This window comes from Pinus tabuliformis, chromosome 2_1 (genome assembly GCF_031772625.1).
Source record: "Pinus tabuliformis cultivar Carrire ecotype Pingquan chromosome 2_1, CPIR1, whole genome shotgun sequence".
Lineage (NCBI taxonomy): Eukaryota > Viridiplantae > Streptophyta > Pinopsida > Pinales > Pinaceae > Pinus > Pinus tabuliformis.
Genome location: NC_142299.1, coordinates 978,979,481 through 978,986,848, shown reverse-complemented (window position 1 = coordinate 978,986,848; position 7,368 = coordinate 978,979,481). Strand labels below are relative to the sequence as shown.

General features: G+C 39.8%; 1 protein-coding gene across 1 annotated transcript in view; it reads right to left on the bottom strand.

The window, feature by feature from the left end:
* Positions 1-1,010: 1,010 nt before the first annotated feature.
* The window catches only part of LOC149203911 (uncharacterized), a 392,823-nt gene continuing 386,465 nt past the window's right edge, over positions 1,011-7,368 (bottom strand). The window contains exon 16 of the mRNA XM_089403607.1: positions 1,011-1,072. The gene's annotated coding sequence lies outside the window, so the exon portion shown is untranslated. The remainder of the gene's footprint in view (positions 1,073-7,368) is intronic.

The window sequence follows — 7,368 nt, the reverse complement described above, 5'->3', positions numbered from 1 at the left end:
CCAACCTGAATCAAAATCCTTCAAGAATCCTCGCTTGAGCTGTTAGACGTCTAAGCAATTGAGGATTGCACCAGAAAAGGGAGATACTTCTCTAGTTTTCGACTCCCCACCTACCCCGCCCTAAAAGAAGAGCTTCAGAAAATGAAGACAACCTCCTAAAAAGGATTTGATCTTGCTTGAAAATGAAATTTGTTTTCCAGAAAAGTTTGAATTCTGCTATCAAATTCTCAAAGGAAAACGGCCTCAGGAAATTAAATCGATTTATGGAAACCCTAGGCGTCCCAATATGATGAGAATTGCTCTCGGTCTTCAAAGAAAAACGACCTTTAAAAAAAATTAAAAAATTCAAGCCCAAAGTAATGTGATATTTCCTTTAGAAAAAACAATCTTGAAATCGCAGATGAGAAACCTTCATGGAAAAAAAACAAGTTAGAAAAATGCGCACCAAAGGAGGATAAGGCTCTCGGCCTTGGAGAAAACATGTCCCTGCAATATGACTTTCATCTGTATCAGATTAGACCCTCACTTAGAAAAATGCTTGCTGCTCAATAAAATTATGTCAACCTCCTAAGAAACTTCCTGCGGTCTCTTCAAAATCTAGCATAAATTTAAAACCCTAAAGAAGCCTTTTCCAAATTAATTTAAGAGTAATTCTTTTTAGGAAAAGATTATAAATCTTTTGCTTGATAAGCCTCTGAAGATCTGCATTAAAAGAGCAAAGATGAGCCTCCTTGAGCTCTCAGATCAGGGAGAAAAATCCTTAAAGGCCTGCGACTTCTTTAAAGTAAAAATTTGCAATTAAAATATAGGCCTCAAGGTTTGAAATAAATTTTCTACTGCAAATAATTAACATTCCTCTGACAAAAATGTCAGGGCTCAATGTAAAAATAAGTATATAATGTCTGCGGCTAAAGTGAGGAGGCTTGGTGAGGCCTGCCACCAGCCTCCGAGGTCTCAAACCCTAGCCATGAAGCTTAGGTAAGAGTTGAGACCTTGCTTGGCTCCTTCAATTCTTCAACGAAAAATCCTGTAAATACAAAAATTTTGAAACCCTGCGCTATCTCCCACCGATCTGCGGAAAACAAAAGAGGATCATACGAATATATACAAGAGATTATAAATACAATGGGTTATATAATGGGTTAGAGAGAAATCTCTATTCACAAATATTTACAGAACCTACAACTACAAATATTTAAAATGATATTAGCGCTTATTTAAAATGATATTAGCTCTTTAAATAGCCAGTGTTTCAATTACCGCTGGATAAAAAAAAAAATTAAAAAAGAAAAATTTAATTTAATTACAAAAATAAATTTACATATATATTCGTATATATAGCAGATCTTTTAGACCAAACTTTTTCTCCGACTATCTTTAAAAGGACAAACACAATAGATCACGAAGTTAAGACACCAATGTCTCAAGAACCAGAAGAGATGAAGGAGATGCAAGATAAAGGAAGTCGGAAAACCATAGAGAAAAAAAAGAAAGCTACAACACCAATCTTGCCAAGAAAGACGAGGAGCCAGCGAATTAAAAACTAAGAAAATTATAGGTTCGATAGACCAATTTGGTCTCAGTGGACGTTAACCACTATCATCATCATCATCATCATCATAAAAAAAACTCTTCAAGTGTTAATTTTTCTTTCGACCATATTGTTTTTTGCTTTGATAATTGCATTTCTTCATTAAGACATTAAGCTCACCCCATAACTTCATAACATTATTCAGATTTGCATCATTATTTAGCAGCGTATGCAGTCATCATCATCAATGCAGTGGAACATAAAGGAACAATAGAAGAAAAACATTCACACATAGATACACCAGGATTGGTCGGAGACCAGGGCAAAACCCACTATGGCAAAAACCCTTTCAAATTCTTCTTCTTAGTGATTGTCATCAAATGATTCAGCAAAAGAGAGTACAATGATCCATATCTTCACCTATGCAACTAACCAGCGAAACAACTACAACGCCCATGAAATGAACCCAACAATGTATATACTCCGAACTTTCATTCTGAACACTGTATTGAACTGTCACTGCATGTGGTCAACTGTCGAACTTTGCGGTCGATGAGCGAGAACTTCGAAAAACTGATATTTCATCTTTTAGGTCCCAATCGCACGAAGGGGGAGATATGCAAGCGACTAAATCTACCCAGTTGCTCCCTTAAGCCTGGCATGTGAGTGACTAGGGTCAGATTTGGATTGCGGAAACCCTAACTCCCATTCGCATGGATGGAGAGTTGTCCATGCGATTGGAAGGCTCCAGTTGCACAGATGAGCTTTTGTGCAAGCGACTGCAATCAACTTCTTTCTGTGTTGTGCCTGCGACTGAGGCCCAAAACCCTAAATCAGAGATGCCAGTTTTGGACCTTGCTATTTCTGCTCAAAGCGAACCTATTCCTCTGGAGACGAGCCTCAGACCTGTGCAAGCCAAAAAACCAAGATAGAAGAGTGTCTCATCATAGTGTCTAAATGAGGTAGAGGTCACTTGTATTTATAGCATTCCAAGGTGGTCCACTTTGCTTTAGGGCCGACCTTATCAAATATGCACATGTGGGCTTTTCTTCATAAGTACACTTTCCCTTATCTGATTTGAGTGAACTTTAGGTCAATTTTGGTCCCCTCGGTAAGAGGAATTCAATGCAATCATTATCTCCATCAAATGCGCTGTCTAAAGTGGAATTTGACTGCAATTTTATATTTTTAACACTCCCTCTCAACTAGAGAGAATTCCACCTACCGATATCTGAACATGTCATCCTGTCATCATATCTTACCCAGTCTCAAGTATCTCATCATCTCATATCATCACTGATCATATTAATTCATCTCTTACTCATTCTTGCTTATCTCTTGATTCTCCCTGCTCATATGCTGAATATTCTCAAATCTAAAAGATGAAGTATTTTGACATTGGAGTGGAGCTCAATCATCCACCTTCTATCCATTCGGCTACTACCCAGAATCTCTGCCAACGAGCTACTACCTGGGGATATCAGCAAGGAGCCAAATATGCAATTTGTATCATCATCATAGAGCATGCCATCAAGTGAGCACATCTCAACCTGGAACCACACCAGGGAGCTCAATCTCAACTTAGATCCCATGGGGGAGCAATACATCTACAACCCCATATCGAGCAATAGGATATCCAAACACGCAAGGGAGCACATCTCAACTCTAGAATCACATTGGGGAGCTCATTCTCAGCCCGAAATCATATAGGGGAGCAAATCTTAACCCAATCCTATTGCCTAGTGATCTTCCCATCGATGACTTTAGGTAGTCATGTGGTAAAACACCTGCATCATAATTGACTTGGGTTGTACACCCCAAGCACACTCTCAACACGTTGGCCAAACAGGGATCGGTATTCCCAACAAGCCCTGCTTGTGGGTATGATGCCAACTGGGGTATTCTCTGCAAAGACTAAGATAGGGGAGCAACATCTTCGATCTTATGAAGATAAGGGAGAAACATCTCCAACCTTATGGGTAACAAATAGGGGTGATACCCCATTGTCCAGAGTTCCTCAACCCCAAGATCCATCTATCTAAATTCCACACCTTGGGAGATCAAATAGGGGAGGAAGAGTTGGCTCAGTGTCCTCGACCAATGTTGCTCTCATCATACTCATCTCTGGTATTGGCTTGATCATCATGTAGCAATAGCAACAGTCTCCAGTTCATGTAGGACCTCAAATCAAATAACATATTAGAACAAGTATACATACATCTATATATATATATATATATATATATATATATATATATATATCACAAAAAGATACCATAGTCATCCTCCCTCTCAAGGAGGGGCCAACCACAAGCCTGAACTTGTCTTGTATAGCAACACTGTCTCAATATATGAAGGTATCTCAGTCCCAACTATATATATATATGGGATTCTCTGTCAATCAGATCCCACTCTCTGTCATCGCAATGTATCAATTTCATATTCGAACATCTCTCCAAAAATATTTCTTCATTCTGCCTCATAGCTAGCCATGCTAGCAACATCGTGCTCAATCTTGGTCGTGCGTAAAGCTATGGACCTCTCATCCAAAAATATCATGGCAGATCTCATACTAAGGCAACACCTAGATGCGCTCATCAATAATAATCTCAAACATCAACCATACATCCAAGCAATCACATATCATTGGAAGAATATCTCAGATCAAAAATTGATCATCCCATTCAAATATCTCGAAGGATGCTCGGTGGCAACTCTATGTGAGTGAAGCGAATCAATCATGAACTCATTCAGGTTCTATGTACATCATATATATATACGGTCGGGTGTTCAAAACAAAACATCAATGCTTCAATCAACTATTGGTTACCAAGATGAGTTCAACAATATTTCTTCACAACATCTTGAAATTCATTTGGAGTGTCCAAGGATTTGCATTTCCACTTTTCAATACTTCTTTAATAGCTTCACAATATAGATTATATTTTCCCAACTTCAGAAATGCCACGATTCATCATTTCGAGCTTCAAAAGCCATCTCCCTTTTACTTAGATAATTGGAGGCTCATTACCTATCAATAGTGGACCATTAGTATATAAAACCAAAACCAAAATCAAAGTCATACCTTGGAACACTTCTGAAGTAGATGTTTGGATCAACACATCATCTTGACTTCATTAGATAACTGTTAATGAGGATATATCAAGATCGAGGAGCTTGCTTCATATAGTGCTATGTGCAAATACTTTTCCAAACCAATATGCTCAGAGTCACAATATTGTACAATCAAATCAACTAAGTTAGCTTATCAAAGTTTAGATGCCAAATCATCACAATATCAAAATCATCACAATATCATAGTATCAGATTCTTTATATGTAATGACCCAAACTAGGAAGAAAACAGTGATATACAAAGCAAATAACAAATGCAACACCAAAAATTTCAAACATTCTACAAACATCCATGTAAACTCCAAAAATAAGAACCAACTGAGCCATTTTATTAATCAATTGGGGCAAATGTACAATAGTGTGGAAGGAGTGCACCTGGGCTTGCCTCAATGGTAAGCGTGACAAAGCCTAGGTGACAAAATAACAAGCTCAAGTGCCAGAATCAGCTGCTCCAATGATGCCTTGTGTTGCCCTAGAAATCTGCACTGTCTGCTGGAAAGAATCTGCTAGAAGCCCCACCTCCGTGCTCAAAAAATTATGTGAAATTAGCTCAAGCTCCTCACCAAAACCCACCAAAACCCAAAAAGGGTTTGACATGGGTTTGACCTCGGAAATTCGGTCGAGCTACATCCTCCTCCGAGTGTTGTAAGGTACAGCCTGCCTGTAACTCCTAAATAAGTCCTCCCAAGCACGCAAAAATGGCTAAGATAGTCCTTCCTAAACTTTCCCTTATCTCTCCCAGCAATTACCCGCTCCACAAATTGACCCACAAATTCCCACGTGTGCCCAATAAGGAATACCTGCACTCGGCCTAAGTGCTGGTACTCACACTACTCCAAAATAGAAATCTCTACCACCCAAAATCTTCCCAAAGGCTGGTCTTCCCCCGTACTTCCTTCACCAAAACACCTCCAGCAAGTGCTCCCAGGAAAGCCACTAAATTATCTATTGCGTGTTCCACTACTGCGTCCTCCTGGAGTACACATTCGTTGAATGATGGCTGAGTTGGGGGTTCTCAATATCCACGTACAATCTCCCAGAATGATACAAAGAGACCTCGCTAGGGTGGCACTCAAAGTCCACTGAAGAGAGGGTGAGTTCTCTGCTTGGAGAGCTCGTGCTAAACAATGAGTAACCTGGCTAAGCATCTCGAGCAACTAAGGTTGAGTTCAATATGTCAAAAGATGCCAATGAGGTTGAGCCTCTTCTATTTATAACTTGTGAGCCACTTTTCCCATGTGGGCCCCCTCCAACTAGCAATTTGACACTCTCTCTCTAGCCATTCGAACTTCCCTCTAAAGTAGTGTGTATTTCTTCATGTGGGTGCCCCCCACACTTGGCTAACAAGACATTCCAACCTCCTTTTTCCTTCATGAGCCTCTCTCCAAAATTCACATGGGTCCCATGCTTCCAAAATTGTCAAAATTGTGGAATAAATAATCTTTTAACAATTTAATTTAGGAAGGGACATTATAGTCGTTCCCTCCCAAATGTTGCTTGTACCCAAGCAACTTCAGCGTTGGATGCTCACGTTTCTGTTCACCCTCCCAGGTGGCATCCTCATCTGGCAAGTTCCTCCAATGCACCAAATATTCTCTAATAATCCTGCTCCTCACCTTCCTCTCTCTAATCTCCAGAATGGCCTCCGGTTCTAGAACCAGATGCCCCTCATCATCCGATGGTGGCAAATCCACTATTGTTGTTACTTGTTGACCCAACACACTTTTTGTTGAAGAAAGTGTAACTAGGTTCGGTCTTCATAAATGTACTTTTGATATTTGTATTTATTCAAGAAAAGAAATATTATTTTTATAATATATGTCAATGAGTTTCTTGCACATTGAATTAGGTCAAGCACATGTTTAAGTGCTTCTAGGAAGTCAAAAGCCAAAGTATTTATGTAAGACCCTTAGAGGGCATGTTACACTATGTATAAAATAGTATAAAGGTCAAAGGAATACCTCCAAGCAAAGTCCAAGTCCTCTCCATGCAGCAACGTCCTCCAAATGAAGCAAAACAATGGAATAAATTCAAGTTGACCTGCAGTGTTCTAGTTGGCCTTCAAGTCAGCCTAAAAGGAGGGACAATCCTCTATATATAGAGGTTGTCCACTCCATTACAACATCAACCAATGACCTCTGAAATCAGTGAGCAAGGAAGACCAAAAAAGGAGAAGAAAAGTCGAAGAAGAAGGAGCCTCTAGTGTAGTGAAGAAGGAGAGACCTAAACCGAAGTTGAAGGGATTGTTTTTAGGGTGAAAAACAGTCACACGTGCGAGAAATAGAGGACAGTCTGCGGTCACTACAACAACAAAATAACAGTCCTATATATCTCATTGTTTGGGCTACCAACCTAGGCCTATAAGACCTCCTCAAGCGAAGAAGAGAGGAACCAAAGTATAGGGGCAACCTCCCACACGTGCGAGAAATTAGGGCTATAGTGCAGCCCTATCAAGTCTGCAACTACACCTCAAGAAGAAGCTAATTTGAATCAAGGGAAGGTATCCTCATTGGTGAAGAATCTCACCTAGGAACAAAGATTGAAGTCTCTTCTAGAGCTCACATAAACAAGGTCCATCACCAGTTCTCGAAAGAAGGAGGACGAAGTGTCGGGGAACGAAGTGCCGGGAAACAAAGTGTAGAAAGGAGAAATGAATTGACTATTGCTTGGAGTATATTCTAGTCAAGGGTCTAGGGTTTGGAA